At 36.4% G+C, this 21416-nt stretch overlaps 1 long non-coding RNA gene across 4 annotated transcripts; it reads right to left on the bottom strand.

Annotated features, from left to right (window-relative positions):
- Window positions 1-11984: 11984 nt before the first annotated feature.
- Window positions 11985-20954, bottom strand: LOC130968697 (uncharacterized). 4 transcript variants are annotated; one of them, XR_009081723.1, is made up of 11 exons: window positions 20527-20954; window positions 20315-20381; window positions 19422-19507; window positions 19060-19146; window positions 18607-18690; window positions 18334-18523; window positions 18082-18235; window positions 17779-17933; window positions 17098-17151; window positions 16851-16913; window positions 11985-13734 (listed from the first exon to the last, which is right to left on the bottom strand). It is a non-coding gene; the product is annotated as an uncharacterized LOC130968697 (long non-coding RNA). The 4 variants fall into 4 exon arrangements; XR_009081721.1 differs by lacking the exon at window positions 11985-13734 and having other exon boundaries at window positions 13742-16913; XR_009081724.1 differs by lacking the exon at window positions 11985-13734 and having other exon boundaries at window positions 13742-16913; window positions 17779-17928.
- Between the last annotated feature and the right edge of the window lie 462 nt (window positions 20955-21416).

Below are 21416 nucleotides of genomic sequence, written 5' to 3'. Positions count from 1 at the left end.
TCAGAATGGACCATTTTGGATATATTCTATGATGGTCTATCTGAGTTCTCCAAGATGTCACTGGACCATTCTGCAGGTGGATCCATTCACCTAAAGAAAACGCCTGCAGAAGCTCAAAAACTCATTGACATGGTTGCAAATAACCAATTCATGTACACCTCTAAGAGGAATCCTGTGAGTAATGGGACGCCTCAGAAGAAGGGAGTTCTTGAAATTGATGCTCTGAATGCCATACTGGCCCAGAACAAAATATTGACCCAACAAGTCAATATGATATCTCAGAGTCTGAATGGATTGCAAAATGCATCCAACAGTACTAAAGAAGCATCTTCTGAAGAAGAAGCTTATGATCCTGAGAACCCTGCAATGGTAGAGGTGAATTACATGGGTGAAGCCTATGAAAACACCTATAATCCCTCATGGAGAAATCATCCAAATTTCTCATGGAAGGATCAACAAAAGCCCCAACAAGGCTTTAATAATGGTGGAAGAAACAAGCTTAACAATAGCAAGCCTTTTCCATCATCTTTTCAGCAACAGACAGAGAATTCTGAGCAGAGCCTCTCTAGTTTAGCAAACATAGTCTCTGATCTATCTAACGCCACTTTAAGTTTCATGAATGAAACAATGTCCTCCATTAGAAACTTGGAGGCACAAGTGGGTCAGCTGAGTAAGAAAATCACTGAAACTCCTCTTAGTACTCTCCCAAGCAATACAGAAGAGAATCCAAAAAGAGAGTGCAAAGCTATTGATATTATCAAAAATGCCGAATCCAAAGAGGAAGAGGAGGACGTGAATCTCAATGAGGAAGACCTCATGGGACGTCCTCTAGACAGAAAGGAGTTCCCTATTGCGGACCTAAAGGAATCTGAGGCTCATATAAATACCATAGAGATTCCATTAAACTTCCTTCTGCCATTCATGAGCTCTGAGAAATATTCTTCCTCTGAAGAGGATGAAGATGTAACTAAAGAGCAAGTTGTTCAATATCTATGAGCCATCATGAAGCTGAATGCCAAGTTGTTTGGTAATGAGACTTTGGAAAGATGAACCTCCCTTGCTCATTAGTGAACAAAATACATGGGTTCAGCAAACTTTACCTCAAAAGAAACAAGATACTGGTAAATTCTTAATACCCTGTACCATAGGCACCATGACCTTTGAGAAGGCTTTGTGTGACCTGGAGTCAAGTATAAATCTTATGCCACTCTCTGTAATGGAGAAACTGGGATCTTTGAGGTACAAGCTGCAAGAATCTCATTAGAGATGGCAAACAAGTCAATAAAACAAACTTATAGATTGGTTGAGGACGTGTTAGTAAAAGTTAAAGGCCTTTACATCCCTGCTGATTTCATAATCCTAGACACTGGGAAGGATGAGAATGAATGCATCATCCGTGGAAGACCCTTCCTAGCCACAGCAGGAGCTGTGATTGATGTTGACAGAGGAGATGAAGCATGAAAAGCTTCTCTCAATACAGAATCAAACAAAGCCCCCACAACCAAACTCTAAGTTTAGTGTTGGAAGGCCACAACCAAATTCTAAGTTTGGTGTTGAACCCCCACATTCAAATTCTAAATTTGGTGTTGGGAGGTCCCAATAATGTTCTGAACATCTGTGAAGCTCCATGAGAGTTTACTGTCAAGCTATTGACATTAAAGAAGCGCTTATTGGGAGACAACCCAATTTTTATTTATCTATATTTCTATTGTTCTTTTATGTTTTATTACGTTTATGATCATGTGGAGTCACAAAACAATTGCAAAAATTAAAAACAGAATAAAAAACAACAGAAGAAAAAGCACACCCTGGAGGAAGAGCTGTCTAGCGTTTAAACACCAGAAACAAGCATCTATCTGGCGTTTAACTCCAGAAATAAGCACCAAGCTGGCATTTAACGCCAGAAACAAGCATCAGGTTGGTGTTAACCACCAGAAACAGCTACATTTGGGCATTTAACGCCAGAAACAAGCTGCAGTCTGGCGTTAAACGCCAGGATTGCAAACAGAGGGCATTTTAGACGCCTAAAAGGTGTAGGAATGAGAAATCCTTGACACCTCAAGATCTGTGGACCCCATAGGATCACCTCAAGATCTGTGGACCCCACAGGATCCCCACCTACCCCACTTCTCTCTTCTTCACACAATCCAATAACACTATACCCTTCACCAATCACCTCAATCGCTCTTCCCCCATTACCCCTTCACCAATCACATCCATCCACTCTTCCCCACAAACCCCACCTACCTTCAAATTCAAAATCTCTTTCCCACCCAAACCCACCCTAAATGACCGAACCCAAACCCCTCTCCCTCCACTATATAAAACCCTCCATCCTTCTTCATTTTCACACAACACTACTCTCTCTTCTCCCCCTTGGCCGAAACCCACACCTCTCTCCCTCTCCTCCATATCTTCTTCTTCTTCTGTTCTTTCTTCTTTTGCTCGAAGGCAAGCAACATTCTAAGTTTGGTGTGGTAAAAGCACAGCTTTTTTATTTTTCCATAACCATTGATGGCACCTAAGGCTAGAGAAACCTCAAGAAAAAGAAAAGGGAAAGCAATTGCTTCCACTTCTGAGTCATGGGAGATGGAAAGATTCATCTCAAAAGCCCATCAAGACTACTTCTATGAAGTTGTGGCCAAGAAAAAGGTGATCCCTGAGGTCCCTTTTAAGCTCAAAAAGGGCGAATATCTGAAGATCCAACAAGAGATTAGAAGAAAAGGATGGGAAGTTCTCTCCAATCCCATTCAACAAGTCGGAATCTTAACGGTTCAAGAGTTCTTTGCAAACGCATGGATCACTAGGAACCATGATCAAAGCATGAACCCAAACCCAAAGAATTGCCTTACAATGGTTCGGAGGAAATGCTTAGATTTCAGTCCGAAGAACGTAAGGTTGGCGTTCAACTTGCCTATGATGCAAGAAGACGCACGCCCCTACACTAGAAGGGTCAACTTTGATCAAAGGTTGGACCAAGTCCTCATTGACATATGTGTGGAAGAAGCTCAATGGAAAAGAGACTCAAAAGGCAAGCCGGTTCAATTGAGAAGACTGGACCTTAAGCCTGTGGCTAGAGGATGGTTGGAGTTCATCCAACCCTCCATCATCCCCACTAGCAACCGATCCGAAGTAACTGTGGATCGGGCCATCATGATCCATAGCATCATGATTGGAGAGGAAGTAGAAGTTCATGTAGTCATATCTCTAGAATTCTGTAAAGTAGCCGAAAAATCCTCCACCATGGCAAGGCTAGCTTTTCCTCATCTCATTTGCCATTTATGCAACTTAGCTGGAGTTCTCATAGAAGAAGACATCCTCATTGAAGAGGACAAGCCCATCACTAAGAAGAGGATGGAGCAAACAAGAGAGCCCATTTATGGATCTCAAGAGACGCATGAAGAAGCTCATCATCAAGAAATTCCTGAAATGACTCAAGGGATGCATTTTTCTCCAAACAACTATTGGGAACAACTCAACACTTCTCTAGAAGGATAGAGTCATAACATGAACCAATTAACGGTGGAACACCGATAGCACTCCATCATTCTCAATGAGATTAGAGAAGATCAAAGAACTATGAGGGAGGAGCAACAAAGGCAAGGAAGAGACATAGAGGAGCTCAAAAACACCATTGGTCCTTCAAGAAGAAGGAGCCACCCGCACTAAGGTGGACTCATTCCTTAACTTCCTTGTTCTTATTTTTCTGTTTTTCAATTTTATGCTATATGTTTGTCTATGTTTTGAGTCTTTACTACATGATCATTAGTATTTAGTAGCTATGTCTTAAGGCTATGAATAATTCCATGAATCCTTCACATTTTTTAAATGAAAAATATTTTTAATACAAAAGAACAAGAAGTACATGAGTTTCGAATTCATCCTTGAAATTAGTTTAATTATATTGATGTCGTGACAATACTTTTTGTTTTCTGAATGAATGCTTGAACAGTGCATATTTTTTATCTTGTTGTTTATGAATGTTAAAATTGTTGGCTTTTGAAAGAATGATGAAAAAGAGAAATGTTATTGATGATCTGAAAAATCATAAAATTGATTCTTGAAGCAAGAAAAGCTGTAAATAACAAAGCTTGCGAAAAAAAACAAGTAGAAAAAGCCGATAGCCCTTAAAACCAAAAGACAGGGGTAAAAAGGATCCAAGACTTTGAGCATCAATGGATAGGAGGGCCCAAGAAAACAAAATCCAGGCCTAAACGGCTAAATCAAGCTGTCCCTAACCATGTGCTTGTGTCATGAAGGTCCAAGTGAAAAGCTTGAGATTGAGTGGTTAAAGTCGTGATCCAAAGCAAAAAGAGTGTGCTTAAGAGCTCTGGACACCTCTAACTGGGGACTTTAGCAAAGTTGAGTCACAATCTGAAAAGGTTCACCCAGTCATGTGTCTGTGGCATTTATATATCCGGTGGTAATACTGGAAAATAAAGTGCTTAGGGCCACGGCCAAGACTCATAAAAGTAGCTGTGTTCAAGAATCAACATACTTAACTAGGAGAATCAATAACACTATCTGAACTCCGAGTTCCTATGGATGTCAATCATTCTAAACTTCTAAGGATAAAGTGAGATGCCAAAACTGTTCAGAAGCAAAAAGCATCCTGCTCATCTAATTAGAACTAATATTCATTGATATTTTGGAATTTATAATATATTCTCTTATTTTTATCCTATTTGATTTTCAGTTGCTTGGGGACAAGCAACAATTTAAATTTGGTGTTGTGATGAGCGGATAATTTATACGCTTTTTGGCATTGTTTTTAGGTAATTTTTAGTAGGATCTAGCTACTTTTAGGGATGTTTTTATTAGTTTTTATGCAAAATTCACATTTCTATACTTTACTATGAGTTTGAGTGTTTTTCTGTGATTTCAGGTATTTTCTGGCTGAAATTGATGGACCTGAGCAAAAATCTGATAGGAGGCTGAAAAGGACTACAGATGCTGTTGGATTCTGACCTCCCTGCACTCGAAATAGATTTTCTAGAGGGAGGTCAGAGTGCGAGGAGGTCAGAATCCAACAGCATCTGTAATCCTTTTTCAGCCTCCTATCAGATTTTTGCTCAAGTCCCTCAATTTCAGCCAGAAAATACTTGAAATCACAGAAAAACACACAAACTCATAGTAAAATCCAGAAATGTGAATTTTGCATAAAAACTAATAAAAACATCCCTAAAAGTAGCTAGATCCTACTAAAAATTACCTAAAAACAATGCCAAAAGGCATATAAATTATCCGCTCATCACAACACCAAACTTAAATTATTACTTGTCCCCAAACAACTGAAAATCAAATAGGATAAAAAGAAGAGAATATACTATAAATACCAAAATATCAATGAATATTAGTTCTAATTAGATGAGCAGGACTTGTAGCTTTTTGCTTCTGAACAGTTTTGGCATCTCACTTTATTCTTAGAAGTTTAGAATGATTGGCATCTATAAGAACTCAGAGTTCAGATAGTGTTATTGATTCTTCTAGTTAAGTATGTTGATTCTTGAACACAGCTACTTTTATGAGTCTTGACCGTGGCCCTAAGCACTTTGTTTTCCAGTATTACCACTGGATACATAAAAGCCACAGACACATGACCGGATAAATCTTTTCAGATTGTGACTCAACTTTGCTAAAGTCCCCAGTTAGAGGTGTCCAGAGCTCTTGAGCACACTCTTTTTGCTTTGTATCACGACTTTAACCACTCAATCTCAAGCTTTTTACTTGGACCTTCATGACACAAGCTCATGGTTAGGGACAGCTTGATTTAGCCGCTTAGGCCTGAATTTTATTTCCTTGGGCCCTCCTATCTATTGATGCTCAAAGCCTTGGATCCTTTTTACCCCTGCCTTTTGGTTTTAAGGGCTATTGGCTTTTTTTTCGCAAACTTTGTTATTCACTGCTTTTCTTGCTTCAAGAATCAATTTTATGATTTTTCAGATCATCAATAACATTTCTCTTTTTCATCATTCTTTCAAGAGCCAACAATTTTAATATTCATAAACAACAAGATCAAAAATATACACTGTTCAAGCATTCATTCAGGAAAACAAAAAGTATTGTCACCACATCAATATAATTAAACTAATTTCAAGGATGAATTCAAAACTCATGTACTTCTTGTTCTTTTGTATTAAAAACATTTTTCATTTAAGAAAGGTAAAGGATTCATGGAATTATTCATAACCTTAAGACATAGTTACTAAATACTAATGATCATGTAGTAAAGACTCAAAACATAGACAAATATATAGCATAGAACTGAAAAACAGAGAGATAAGAACAAGGAAGTTAAAGAATGAGTCCACCTTAGTGAGGGTGGCGCCTTATTAAAGAACTAATGGTGTTCTTGAGCTCCTCTATGTCTCTTCCTTGTCTTTGTTGCTCTTCCCTCATAGCTCTTTGATCTTCTCTAATCTCATTGAGAATGATGGAGTGCTCTTGGTGTTCCACTCTTAATTGGTTCATGTTATGACTCAATCCTTCTAGAGAAGTGTTGAGTTGTTCCCAATAGTTGTTTGGAGGAAAATGCATCCCTTGAGGCATCTCAGAAATTTCTTGATGCATCTCAGGAATTTCTTGATGATGAGCTTCCTCATGCGTCTCTTGAGATCTATGAATGGGCTCTCTTGTTTGCTCCATCCTCTTCTTAGTGATTGGCTTGTCCTCCTCAATGAAGATGTCTCATTCTATGACAACTCCAGCTAAGTTGCATAGATGGCAAATGAGATGAGAAAAAACTAGCCTTGCCAAGGTGGAGGGTTTTTTGGTTACTTTGTAGAGTTCTAGAGAGATGACTTCATGAACTTCTACTTCCTCTCCAATCATGATGCTATGGATCATGATGGCCCGATCCACAGTTATTTCGGATCGATTGCTAGTGGGGATCATAGAGCGTTGGATGAACTCCAACCATCCTCTAGCGACAGGCTTAAAGTCCAGTCTTCTCAATTGAACCGATTTGCTTTTTAAGTCTCTTTTCCATTGAGCTCCTTCTATACATATGTCCATGAGAATTTGGTCCAACCTTTGATCAAAGTTAACCCTTCTAGTGTAAGGGTGTGCGTCTTCTTGCATTATAGGCAAGTCGAACGCCAACCTTACGTTCTCTGGACTGAAATCTAAGCATTTCCCCCCAAACCATTGTAAGCCAATTCTTTGGGTTTGGGTTCATGCTTTGATCATGGTTCCTAGTGATCCATGCATTTGCATAAAATTCTTGAACCGTTAAGATTCCAACTTGTTGAATGGGATTAGAGAAAATTTCCCATCCTCTTTTTCTAATCTCTTGTCGGATCTCCGGATATTCGCCCTTTTTGAGCTTAAAAGGGACTTCAGAGATCACCTTTTTTTTGCCACAACTTCATAGAAGTGGTCTTGATGGGCTTTTGAGATGAATCTCTCCATCTCTCATGACTCAGAGGTGGAAGCAATTGCCTTCCCTTTCTTCTTTCTTGAGATTTCTCTAGCCTTAGATGCCATCAACGGTTATGAAAAAAAACTATGCTTGTACCATACCAAACTTAGAATGTTGCTCGCCCTCTAGCAAAAGAAAAAATAATAGAAGAAGAAGAACATATGGAGGAGAGGGAGATAGGTGTGGGTTTCAGCCAAGGGGGAGAAAAGAGGGTAGTTTTGTGTGAAAACGAAGAAGGATGGATTGGTTTATATAGTAGAGGGAGAGGGGTTTGGGTTCGGTCATTTAGGGTGGATTTAGCTGGAAAAGAGATCTTGAAATTGAAGGTAGGTGGGCTTTATGGGGAAAAGTGGATGGATGTGATTGGTGAAGGGGTAATGGAGAAGAGAGATTGACGTAATTGGTGAAGGGTATAGTGTTATTGGATTGTGTGAAGAAGAGAGAAGTGGGGTAGGTGGGGATCATGTGGAGTCCACAGATCCTGAGGTGATCCTGTGAAATCCACAGATCTTGAGGTGTCAACGATTTCTCATCCCTGCACCTTTTAGGCACCTTTTAGGCGTGTAAAACGCCCTCTGTATGCAATTCTGACGTTTAACGCCCAAATGTAGCCTATTTTTGGCGTTAAACGCCAGCCTGGTGCTTGTTTCTGGCGTTAAACGCCAGATATATGCTTGTTTCTGGCGTTTAAACGCCAGACAGCTCTTCCTCCAAGGTGTGCTTTTTCTTTTGCTATTTTTTATTCTGTTTTTAATTTTTGCAATTGTTTTGTGACTCCACATGATCATAATCCTAATCAAACATAAAAGAACAATAGAAATATAGATAAATAAAAATTGGGTTGCCTCCCAATAAGCGCTTCTTTAATGTCAATAGCTTGAGAGTGAACTCTCATAGAGCTTCACAGATGTTCAGAGCATTGTTGGGACCTCCCAACACCAAACTTAGAATTTGAATGTGGGAGTTTCTCAACACCAAACTTAGAGTTTGTTGTGGCCTCCCAACACCAAACTTAGAGTTTGATTGTGGGAACTTTGTTTGACTCTGTATTAAGAGAAGCTTTTCATGCTTCCTCTCCATGGTTGCAGAAGAAGATCCTTGAGTTTTAAACACAAGGTAATCTCCATTCAATTGAAGGACTAGCTCTCCTCTGTCAACATCAATCACAGCTCCTGCTGTGGCTAGGAAGGGTCTTCCAAGGATGATGCATTCATCCTCATCTTTCCCAGTGTCTAGAATTATGAAATCAACAGAAATGTAAAGGCCTTTAACCTTTACTAACACGTTCTCTACCAATCCATAAGCTTGTTTTATTGACTTGTCTGCCATCTCTAATGAGATTCTTGCGGCTTGTACCTCAAAGATTCCTAATTTTTTCATTACAAAAAGTAGCAAAAGATTTATACCTGACCCCTGGTCACAAAAAGCCTTCTCAAAGGTCATGGTGCCTATGGTACAGGATATTAAGAATTTACCAGGATCTTGTTTTTTTTGAGGTAAAATTTCCTGAACCCATATATTTAGCTCACTAATGAACAAGGGAGGTTCATCTTCCCAAGTCTCGTTACCAAACAACTTGGCATTCAACTTCATGATGCCTCCTAGATATTGAGCAACTTGCTCTTCAGTTACATCTTCATCCTCTTCAGAGGAATAGTTCTCAGAGCTCATGAATGGCAGCAGAAAGTTTAATGGAATCTCTGTGATCTCTATATGAGCCTCAGATTCCTTTAGATTCTCAATAGGAAACTCCTTTCTGTTTGGAAGACGTCCCATGAGGTCTTCTTCATTGGGATTCACGTCCTCCCCTTCCACTTTAGATTTGGCCATTTTCATTATATCAATGGCCTTGCACTCTATTTTTTTATTCTCTTCTGTATTCCTTGGAAGAGTACTAGGAGGAGTTTCAGTGATTTTCTTATTCAACTGATCCACTTGTGCCTCCAAATTTCTAATGGAGGACCTTGTTTCATTCATGAAACCTAAAGTGACCTTAGATAGATAAGAGACTATGTTTGCTAAGCTAGAGGAGTTTCGCTCAGAATTCTCTATCTGTTGCTGAAAAGATTATGTAAAAGACTTGCTATTGCTAAACCTGTTTCTTCCACCATTATTAAAGCCTTGTTGAGGCTTTTATTGATCCATCCATGAGAAATTTGGATGATTTCTCCATGAGGGATTATAGGTGTTTCCATAGGCTTCACCCATGTAATTCACCTCTGCCATTGCAGGGTTCTTAGGATCATAAACTTCTTCTTCAAAAGATGCTTCTTTAGTATTGTTGAATGCATTTCGCAATCTATTCAGACTCTGAAATATCATATTGACTTGTTGGGTCAATATTTTGTTCTAGGCCAGTATGGCATTCAGAGCATCAATTTCAAGTACTCCCTTCTTCTGAGGTGTCCCATTACTCACAGGATTCCTCTCAAAGGTGTACATGAATTAGTTATTTACAACCATGTCAATGAGTTCTTGAGCTTCTGCAAGCGTTTTTTTTAGGTGAATAGATCCACCTGTAAAATGGTCCAGTGACATATTAGGAAACTCAGATAGACCATCATAAAATATATCCAAAATGGTCCACTCTGAAAGCATGTCAGAAAGACACTTTTTGGTCAACTGCTTGTATCTTTCCCAAACTTTATAGAAGGATTCACCATCTTTTTGTCAGAAGGTCTGAACATCCACTCTAAGCTTGTTCAGCTTTTGAGGAGGAAAGAACTTGGCCAAAAAGATCGTGACTAACTTATCTCAAGAGTCCAGGCTATCTTTAGGTTGTGAGTCCAACCATGTTCTAGTTCTGTCTCTTACAGCAAAAGAAAAAAGCATGAGCCTTTAAACTTCAGGATCTACTCCATTAGTCTTAACAGTATCACAGATCTACAAGAACCAAGTTAAAAACTAATAGGGATCTTCTAATGGAAGTCCGTGAAACTTGCAATTCTGTTGCATTAAAGCAACTAGTTGAGGCTTCAGCTCAAAATTGTTTGCTCCAATGGCAGGGATTGAGATACTTCTTCCATAAAAATTGGAAGTAGATATAGTATAATCACGAGGCATCCTCCTTACATTATTGTTGTTGTCATTATTTTCGGCTATCATCTCCTATTCTTTTTAAAAAATTTCTGTAAGGTTTTCACTGGATTGTTGTATTTTAACTTCTCTTAGTTTCTTCTTCAGTCCTTTCAGGTTCAGAATCTGCTTCAACAAGAATGTTCTTGTCCTTGCTCCTATTCATATGAAAAAGAAGAAAACAGAAAATAATAATAAAGATTCTCTTTACCACAGTAGAGAGATTCTTTTATTTGAGTAGAAGAAAATCTGAACACCGATAGAGGGAAGAAGAGGGTTCGAATTTTGAGTAGAAGAGAAGTGTTAGTAGATAAATAAATAAATAGAAAAAGGTGAAAGAGAAGAGTTTTCGAAAATTAACTAAAATAAAAGAAAACTATTTTTGTTTTTATTTTAGATTAAAGTTAAAATTCAAATTTATAAAAAGGAATAAAATTAAAATTTAAAACAATTAGTTAAATAAAAAGATTTTTGGAAAAGAGGGAGGTGATTTTCGAAAATTAGAGAGAAAAAAGTAATTAAGTGGTTTTAAAAAAGATAAGAAATAGTAAGACAAACAAAAAGTTAATTAATTAGTTGAAAAAGATTTGAAAATCAATTTTGAAAAGATAAGTTAGAAAAGATTTTGAAATCAAATCTTTGAAAAAGATATGAATGGAAAAGATATTAAAAAAGATATGATTGAAAAAATATTTTGAAAAAAATTTGAAAAGAAAATTAAAAATATTTGATTTTTAAAATTAAAATTGATTACTTGACTAACAAGAAACTAAAAGATATGATTCTAGAATTTAAAAATTGAACCCTTCTTAACAAGAAAGTAACAAATTTCAAATTTTTTAATTAATCACATTAATTGTTGGTGAAGTTTTCAAAAATTACGAAGTAAAATTAAAAAAAAATTGAAAATCAATTTTAAAAAATTTTCAAACATATAAAAGAAAAATTAAAAAGATTTGATTTTTAAAGAAGTTTTGAAAAGATAAGATTTTTAAATTTGAAATCTTGACTTGACTAACAAGAAACAACTAATTTTAAAAATTTTTGACTAAGTCAACCCAAATATTTTGAAATTTATGACAGAAATAATGAAAATATATTTTTTTAATTTAATAAGGAAAGAGAAAAACATAAAAATGACTCAAAAAATAAAAAGTTTGGATTAAAACAAATGATGCATGCAAGAACACTATGAATGTCAAGATGAACACCAAGAACTCTTTCAAGATCGAGATGAACATTAAGACTTATTTTTTAAAAATTTTCAAGAAAAGAAAAACATACAAGACATCATACTTAGAGATTTTTCATGTTTAGACACTATGAATGCAAAAATGCATATGAAAAACAACAAAAGACACAAAACAAAAAAATATGAAGATCAAACAAGAAGATTTATCAAGAACACTTGAAGATCATGAAAAATGCATTTCATGAATTTTTCGAAAATTTTTGAGAAAAATAAAAATATGCAATTGATAGCAAACTTGAAAATTGACACTAGACTCAAACAAGAAATACAAAATATTTTTTAATTTTTTTTTTGGATTTATCGAAAAAAAATTTTGAAAAACGAAAACAAATAAAAAAATTTTGAAAGATTTTTTAAAACTTTTTGAAAAAAAAATTACATAATCTGAGCAACAAGATGAACCGTCAGTTGTCCAAACTCAAACAATCTCTGGCAACGGCGCCAAAAATTTGATAAGCAAAATTGTAACGCATATTTTTCACAACTCGAACAATTCCTAACAATGGCTCCAAAAACTTGGTGCACAATACTATGGTTCACACACATTCTTCACAACTTCGCACAACTAACCAGCAAGTGCACTGGGTCATCCAAGTAATACCTTACGTGAGTAAGGGTCGATCCCACGGAGATTATTCGTATGAAGCAAGCTATGGTCATCTTGTAAATCTCAGTCAGACGAATTCTAATGGTTATAATGATTTTCAAATATAAAGATAAATAAAGCATAAAATATAAATAGAGATACTTATGTAATTCATTGGTGGGAATTTCAGATAAGTGCATGAAGATACTGTATTCTTTCTGAATCTCTGCTTTCCTACTACTTTCATCTAATCATTCTTATTCCTTTCCATGGCAAGCTGTATGTTGGGAAATCACCGTTGTCAATGGCTACCTCCATTCTCTCAATGAAAATGGTCCAGATGCGCTGTCACCACACGGCTAATCATCTGTGGGTTCTTGATCATGTAGAAATAGGATTTACTATCCTTTTGCGTTGTCACCAGTCCCTACAGTCGCAAATTTGAAGCTCGTCACAGTCATTCAATCCCTGAATCCTACTCGAAATACCACAGACAAGGTTTAGACTTTCCGGATTCTCAAGAATGCTGCCAATGGATTCTAGCTTCTACCACGAAGATTCTGATTAAGGAATCCAAGAGATATTCATTCAAGCTTATTTGCTTATAGAACGAAAGTGGTTGTCAGGCACACGTTCATAAGTGAGAATGGTGATGAGCGTCACATAATCATCACATTCATCATGTTCTTGGGTGCGAACGAATATCTTAGAATAAGAATAAGCGTGAATTGAATAAAAGAACAATAGTACTTTGTATTAATACTCGAGATACAGCAGAACTCCACACTTTAATGTATGGTGTGTAAAAACTCTACCGTTAAAAATACATAAGTGATAAAGGTATTCATTGGTTCCGGCCCCAAAGAGGGAACCAGGATGACCAAGACTTAATGGTTCAAAAAGACCAAATGGTCTAAGAGAGACCCCAATACAATAGTAAAAAATTCTATTTATACTAAACTAGCTACTAGTGTTGCAGAGATAAGTAATTGATGTAAAAATCTACTTCTGGAGCCCACTTGGATTGTGTTTGGGCTGAGCTTGAGCTTTACAGATGCAGAGGTTTCTCTTGGAGTTAAACACCAAGTTGTAACGTATTTTTGGCGTTTAACTCTGGTTTGTGACGAGTTTCTAGCGTTTTACTCCAAAATACAGCAAGGAATTGGCGTTAAACGCCAATTTGCGTCGTCTAAACTCGAATAAAGTATTAACTATTATATATTGTTGGAAAGCCCTTGATCTCTACTTTCCAACGCAATTAAGAGCGCGCCATTTGGAGTTCTGTAGCTCTAGAAAATCCATTTCGAGTGCAGGGATATCAGAATCCAACAGCATCTGTAGTTCTTTTTCAGCCTCCTATCAGATTTTTGTTCAAGTTCCTCAATTTCAGTCAGAAAATACCTAAATCACAGAAAAACACACAAACTCATAGTAAAATCCAGAAATGTGAATTTTGCATAAACTAATAAAAACATTCCTAAAAATACCTAGATCCTACTAAAGACTACCTAAAAACAATGCCAAAAAACGTATAAATTATCCGCTCATCACAACACCAAACTTAAATTGTTGTTTGTCCGCAAGCAACTGAAAATCAAATGGGATAAAAAAAAGAGAATATACTATAAGTCTCAAAATATCAATGAATATTAGTTCAAATTAGATGAGCAGAACTTGTAGCTTTTTCCTTCTGAACAGTTTTGGCATTTCACTTTATCCTTAGAAATTTAGAATAATTGGCATCCATAAGAACTCAGAGTTCAGATAGTGTTATTAATTCTCCTAGTTAAGTATGATGATTCTTAAACACTACTACTTTTATGAATCTTGGCCGTGACCCTATGCACTTTATTTTTCAATATTACCACCAGATACATAAATGCTACAAACACATGACTGGTGAACCTTTTCAGATTGTGACTCAACTTTGCTAAAGTCCCTAGTTAGAGGTGTCCAGAGCTCTTAAACACACTCTTTTTGCTTTGGATCACGACTTTAACCACTGTCTCAAACTTTTCACTTGGACCTTCATGACACAAGCACATAATTAGGGACAACTTGATTTAGCCGCTTAGGCCTGAATTTTATTTTCTTGGACCCTCCATCCATTTATGATCAAAGCCTTGGATCTTTTTTACTCTTGCCTTTTGGTTTTAAGGACTATTGGCTTTTTCTGCTTGCTTTTTCATGACTTCCCTGGATGCAGTGCACTTCAAAGGGAAGCAGATCTTGATCACTAAGGAAGCTGTTGAAGACATCCTCCAACTTTCGCCTAAGTCAGATCAGCCTGACAATTATCAAAAGACTGAATAGGATATGAGATTTATGCGATTTGAATGGACGTAGTAAAGCAGAGAATAGCCTTTGATCCTGCTGCCCAATGGGTCATAAGAAAGAATATAGTGGTGCCTAAAGGAATCAAACTGATATATTTGAATGATGAGGCTCGGCTTTGAAAGCAGATTCTGAGTAATTACATTATGCCGAGCACTCATGAGACAGAGGTGCCCGCTGTTATGATCACCCTCATCTGATGTGTGATGGAGGGTCAGGACCTATATCTTCCACGTTTCATTAGGTATTATATGGTCAGGGTCCATGTTAGAGGCACTCTCCCTTTCCCTTATCTGATCACTCAGTTAGGCCGCCGAGCTGACATGCCCTGGGAGTATGAGAAGCCAACAGCTGCAGACTGCAAGAAGATTATCCCTCACAGCAGGAAGTTCCTAACCTTGGGTTACAGGCCGCCTTTCCACACTGCCTCCGCTGAGGCAGCTACATCTTCCGTTGCCCCTTCAGCATCTACTACCCAGCTACCACCACTGCACCATCACCTGATCCCGAGCCCGTCTACCAACTTGTGCACCGCCTAATCGAGCGCCTGGACCAGATGGAACGCCGCAACCAGCGACGATATGAGCGGTTTGAGCGTCGCAGCAAGCGCCACTATGAGCATTTGAAGTTGATGATCCGGTCCGGCCACACTAACATCCCTCCGAGCCTGACACACCATCTGAGCCATCTGAGGAGGAGGCGGATGACCAAAAAGAGGATGCACGAACAGAGGCTGAGCAAGCAGAACCCCAGCATGAGGAGCCTCAGCAAACACAGCCAGCGGACCCACAGGCACCTATACAAGCAGAACCTCAAACACTTTTACTGACAGAGCCCATACAGACAGCACCAGCACATCCTTCCGGAGATGACATTTCTTCACACCCAGCTTGATAGAGCATCGATAACGATGCTATAATTTAAGTGTGGGGAGGTCGCCATCTCTGGCGAATCTTTTTGGTGAACCACTACAGACTCTTCTATCTTATTTTGATTATTTTTCTGTACTTTATTTTATTTTTACTTTATCGTATCTTATTTTGTCTTTTAGTACTTGCACATTTTTCTTTTGCTTACTGTATTTTTATTTTATTTTTGCATTTTGCACTTTGGACTTTATATATCTTAGATATTTAGCTTAATTTGCATTTTTAGCTTATTAATTATAGAATATGTGGATTAATTAGTATAGTTTACCCTTTTAGCATATGATAAGTTGGTTTAATTGAAAATAAAAGAATAAACTAGAAACTTTAGTGTAACAGAATCAAAACAATCCACACACTTTGTATATATATAGCAACAAATGTGAGTTAGTTAACATTTCTTCAAGGAAGAACACTAAGATTTTAAGAACCACCTTAAAATTCACATTGAGTTGAATGAAAACTCTTGATTTTTACTTGCATGACATACATAACTGATATATAATTTCTGAGCCAAAGAACACACAACCTGTGAGTTTTTAGCTTAATTATACGGTTACATCCAACCATAAATTTTATTCATGTGTGTTTCGCACTTCTTTTCTATGCTTGTAATCTTTACTTTGTTCCAATCTATATGTCCAATATAGAATGTAAATACATACCCACATATGATTGAGGCCATTATTTAAATTTTCCCTCACTTATCCCAAATAAGCCTACCTCCATCACCCTTGTTAGCCCCCTTGAACTCTTTTAATCCCCTTCTGTTCTATAACCACATCACTAGCCTTAAGCAAAAAAACAAATTAAAAATTCCAAGTTGAATCCTTAGTTAGTTTAAGATAGGAGATTGTTTATCCACTAAGTGTGGGAAAACATGAGAACATGGGTTGATAAGAAAGAATCAAAATTAATAAGAATAATCAAAAACTTGGGAACATGCTCATGTGAAACCAAATTAAACTAAAACACCATGTGCATTGATATATGTTTATAATAATAATAAAAAAGAGAAAAAAAAAAGAAAGAAAGTCCTTTTAGTTAAATAAATAGATAAGGAGACAAAATTATCCCAATAATAAATTTTAATATGATTTGGCCTTAATTATACATATATGATTCCTTGAAGATATGAAGCAATTTAACCACATGTAAGCTATATATATATATGCAGATAATAACTAGAATTGCATAATTCATGTAAGTAGCTTGCATTTAGAATAGATTACATTGCAAAAGATTCTACCATTTTACCTTTACTTTTTTCTCTTGGATTTAGCAGTGATCAACCTCATAAAACAAATCTCCCGTATCCATCTGAAGAGAAGTAAAGGATAAGAATTGGAGAATTCTTGATAAGGTCGGGGTTTGCAATTAAGTTCGTTTATATTGTCCTTACCACAGTCATAACAGAGTCTAGACAAATATATACATAACAACAATATAAACCAAAACACAAATAATCACGTACCAAACAACCAAATCTGGTTGTTTAGGATACCTTATCGGCTTTCTTCCTCTGCCACATGCGATCTAGTGCACTGTCGGCATCACCCTGTAACCAACATATGATAGCAGTAAGTATGAAACAAAATTGCTAAATGCAAAGAATTAATGATATATAAGACCAAAGAAGGACATCCAGTTAAAAAGTTTAATTTGATACTAACTCTTGAAAGATCATGCAATGGCAGTAGACAATGTCTATTTAATACAAGACATAAGGTAATTGAACATTAATTTCAGTTAACCCAATAAATTCACCATTCTTAACCCACCTAAATCCACAAACATATAAAGGGGGCACACAAGTAGTTAATAAGATTCAGTGATTAGGAAACATTAGTATAGAATACTCCAACCCGTGTCATAGTTAAATCATATTACTATTATCTTTGCCTTAACAATTAAAGAAATACATATTCAATTCAAAATGCTCCAACTCCCACAATAGAAAACCAACAAATACTCAGTAAACAGGTTCCCATGGTCTATATACGCCATTAAATAAGAAGAAATTAGATGTTCCCAATAAATAAGAAATAAACCAATTTCCAATCATCCTCGGTGAATGCATCACTGTAAAACAGAACTACTAAATAAGAAATATGCACATAAACTAGAGGTTCCCAATTCCTTCCCTTCTAATGATTTTCAACAGCAGTTACAATATAAAGCTTACCATTCCAAAGTGGTCTTTTTTTAGAAATGACACTACCACAGCACATATATCACTACTCGTCACTACAGACTTCAATCTCCACAGATACTCAAGCTGCTGCCGAATATCCGTGGAACCTGGTTTGATTGGAATTGTAAGGAGCACCAAAACCTACACTGAAAAATATATATATATATATATATATATATATATATATATATATATATATAAAATAGAAAAAGCCATCAACAACCAAAAATCAATCAAACCCACAACAATCAGCATCATTCATGCAAATTCAAATAAGTAAAAGCAAAGCTAAACCTGCATTCAAAAGCAAATTTTGATCCTCCTGGTAGTGCTCAATGATCGGAATCAAATCCTTGGAAGCCTTGTTCCATTTTGCGCACCTGCTTGAACTCATCACGAGTTTGCGGGTCATCGCGCCGCAGAAACCTCAGCTAGTCATTCAGGTTATCTGAAAAGTCGGTACCGATAATTGACCTATTAGGAACTGAGAAACCTTCACCGAATTGAATTTAGAGAACAAAAATGGGAAATGGGTGAAATTAATACCGAGGCAGTGTTCTCCCCTGATGTAGCCTATACGGTGCACCTTGGTCATCCTCCTCGACGGTGTGGGGAACTGTCCTCTGCTGTGATGTTGATATGTGTGAAAATGGTTGAAGTAGTACAATAATCTTGCCACCCATGATCAGAAAAGGAGTTCAGACTTTCACTGTGTATATTGAATCTTTCTCCCTCACTGCACAATATTAAAAGAAGAATCATAAATGCAAAATTCTCCACTACATTTGAAATTCTCAAAAGATTAGAGGATGGATATACCTGAGGTTTGATGAATTCTAGAACTGTCAGTAAAGCAAAATGCTCAGGTGGCCCATTCTGCATTATAGCCCTTTTAAACACCTCCTGCGAAACAACAACAATAAGCAATCAAGAAAAACAAAGTAATAAAGTCAAGTTCCAGAACACAGGAAAAGGAATCAAATCAAACACAACAAATTCACACAAAACAGTGTTGAAAATTGGGGCAGTGTTTTACTCAACAAGTGGAATATGGAAAATCACCTAAAACTAAAAATTTAACATTTGATACAACGTCAATATAAAATCTAATCACAAATATATTCACCTAGTTGAAGGCATTTAAGATTTTAACATAATTACCTTAGAAGTCATATGGAATTAATATTTCTATCCAAAAGAAAAAGTAAAGTAAAATAAGATTAGTTGATAATGGCAAAGGTCTCTTGTTAACAACACAAGGATAAGGCCAACCTTGCACTAGATTCTGATTGATCACACTCAATGCTCTTCTGTTCTGCCCAAACTTAGTCTTAGAATATGATGCTCATAGCTTAGAACCTGTTACATTATACACATGCATTCCTTCTTAATAGAGTAATTCAAACTACACCATAGATTAAAATTGCTATAGGTTAACAACAATAGGTAGAAAAAGAAATCTGAATATCAACAAAAGTGGCATCTGCTCATTGTCACATAAGTTGGCAACCTTTAACTAGTAATCATATTCATCACTTATGAACCACATAGTTGTTACCCATGCAAACAGTATATAGATTGATATTGCGATAGTATACAAACCGTTGAAACTAAAATATAGACAGCATCCATACCTTAACCGCATGCCAGTGATCCAAACACTCTCGATGTACACATTTTGATGTACCTTAGCATTTGCAAGGAGCAATGAAATCTCTGCCTGGGATGAATTAAAAGTAAAATTAACTAAATATAAATAAATTCATATACAACTAAAATTCGGAAATTCATATACTAGGGAATTGCAATAAATTCCAATCAGTAAACTGAGCTAAGAATTCAGAGTAGCAACTACACGTAATAGCTTGATATAAATAGTTCAAGCTCAAATTGAGATAAAATGTTGTTCATTTCAAACTAAAGCAAATGCATTTATCCACACACAAAAAAAACCCCACAAATAGAGTAGAATCGTGCAACAAGCTCAGAACAGGTGATCGAATCCCTAAGCTGGAAATTAGAAACATTTAAACAGAAAAAAGAATGGAAAGGGCAAAATTACCATCTGTTTCAAGATAAAGTGATTAACAGCTTCCCTTACTACCAACCGTTTAATACTTTTTATTCATCAAGGCAGGATAACTATGATTCTAAATAGTTATTAATATTTACAACTGTGTATTTAGTTGCAACTAATGACAAATGGAAGTTAGTTTTGGTTCTCACCAACATCTGATGCATTAACTACATATATATTATGTAGATTGGAATAGAAGATGCAGAAATTGGATATAGTTCTTGTTTTGCCAATCCAAAAACAAAGCTTAAATAAGATGAAGATAATAGTATCATATGAAAATTGAAAAACGTTAGAAGAATGATACCACCAAAAATTGAAGATAGAAAAAGTCAAGATATAAGTATATGAAACACCTTTAATTTCCCTCAGTCCTCTTCTCTAAGGATCTTCCTAATTAGTAGTAACATATAGTGAAAAAACAAGGAAGAGAAGAATGAAGGGAGGTACCTGAGAATAGATTTCATCAGTATCAGCAGGCTGGAGTTCCTTCACAGAACGCATGCCATCTCTGTCTCTATAACAGTAAAGATAAAGTGTAATAAAACCCTAAATTGTTTTGAGAACAGAACAGATAAAATTGCAAGAGAATCAATGTAATCGGAACAGAATCACAATGGAAGGGCTAGGGCTAGGGACAGGGAAGGGACGACGGAGCCTACTTGAACCAACGGCGACGAGAAGAAGAGGTAAAAGCGGTGACGACGCTGACGAGCTTCAGCGAGCAGCGACAGAAAACGGCAACATCAAGAGGGTGGCGAAATTCATCGGCGTCGAGACCTCCAAAGGCAAGAGCCGAACCTGCTCTGCACAGCGTTAATCCAAGTTTCGTGTTCTTTCCGACTCGTCCAAACCTGAATTTGTCCGAGGCTAAGAAACTGAAAAGGCGAGAATTGGGTTTGTGACGGAGAGATTAGGCAATGGGTGTGATGGAGAGATTGGGGAAGGGGTGTGACGGAGGTTTGGGCAATGGCGGTGCAAGGGCGAGAGGTGCCGTCGAGGAAGGATTTGGAAAGGATGAGTGAGGAGTAGCCGCCTATGAATGATTGGGAGTGCTATGTGAAATGAAGAGGAGCTCGGGAAGCAAATCCTTATCTTTGTTGTAAAATAAATAAATAAGGATTTATAGCCTGATTGGACACTTTTAAACGATGAAATTAGAATTCAATTTTATCAAGAAATGAATTTCTAAAGAAATGGAATTCAATTCCATAGTTTGGAACAATTAACTCATTTAATGAGATAAAATTAAATTTTATTGTTTGAAATGACTTGTTGATGAATTATATTATTTTTCTAAAACATTTTTATCCTTTAATAAATATTAAGTATAATTTTATTTATCAATTAAATTAGATAATATAATTATATAAATCACTTATAAGTAAAATTGGTCTAACACAACTTCACCAATTAGATTTATCTCATCCATAAAATTATGATAGGTGGAATTTTTTTAAAAGTGAGAAATTTAAATTATTTTTAAAAAAAAATCAACATCTCATAACTTTTTCATTTTTTTCTATAATCTTATTTATGTGTGATTATGACA

This window comes from Arachis stenosperma, chromosome 3 (genome assembly GCF_014773155.1).
Source record: "Arachis stenosperma cultivar V10309 chromosome 3, arast.V10309.gnm1.PFL2, whole genome shotgun sequence".
Classification (NCBI taxonomy): Eukaryota; Viridiplantae; Streptophyta; class Magnoliopsida; order Fabales; family Fabaceae; genus Arachis; species Arachis stenosperma.
The sequence above is the reverse complement of the archived record's forward strand: the minus strand, read 5'-3'. Positions and strand labels throughout refer to the sequence as shown.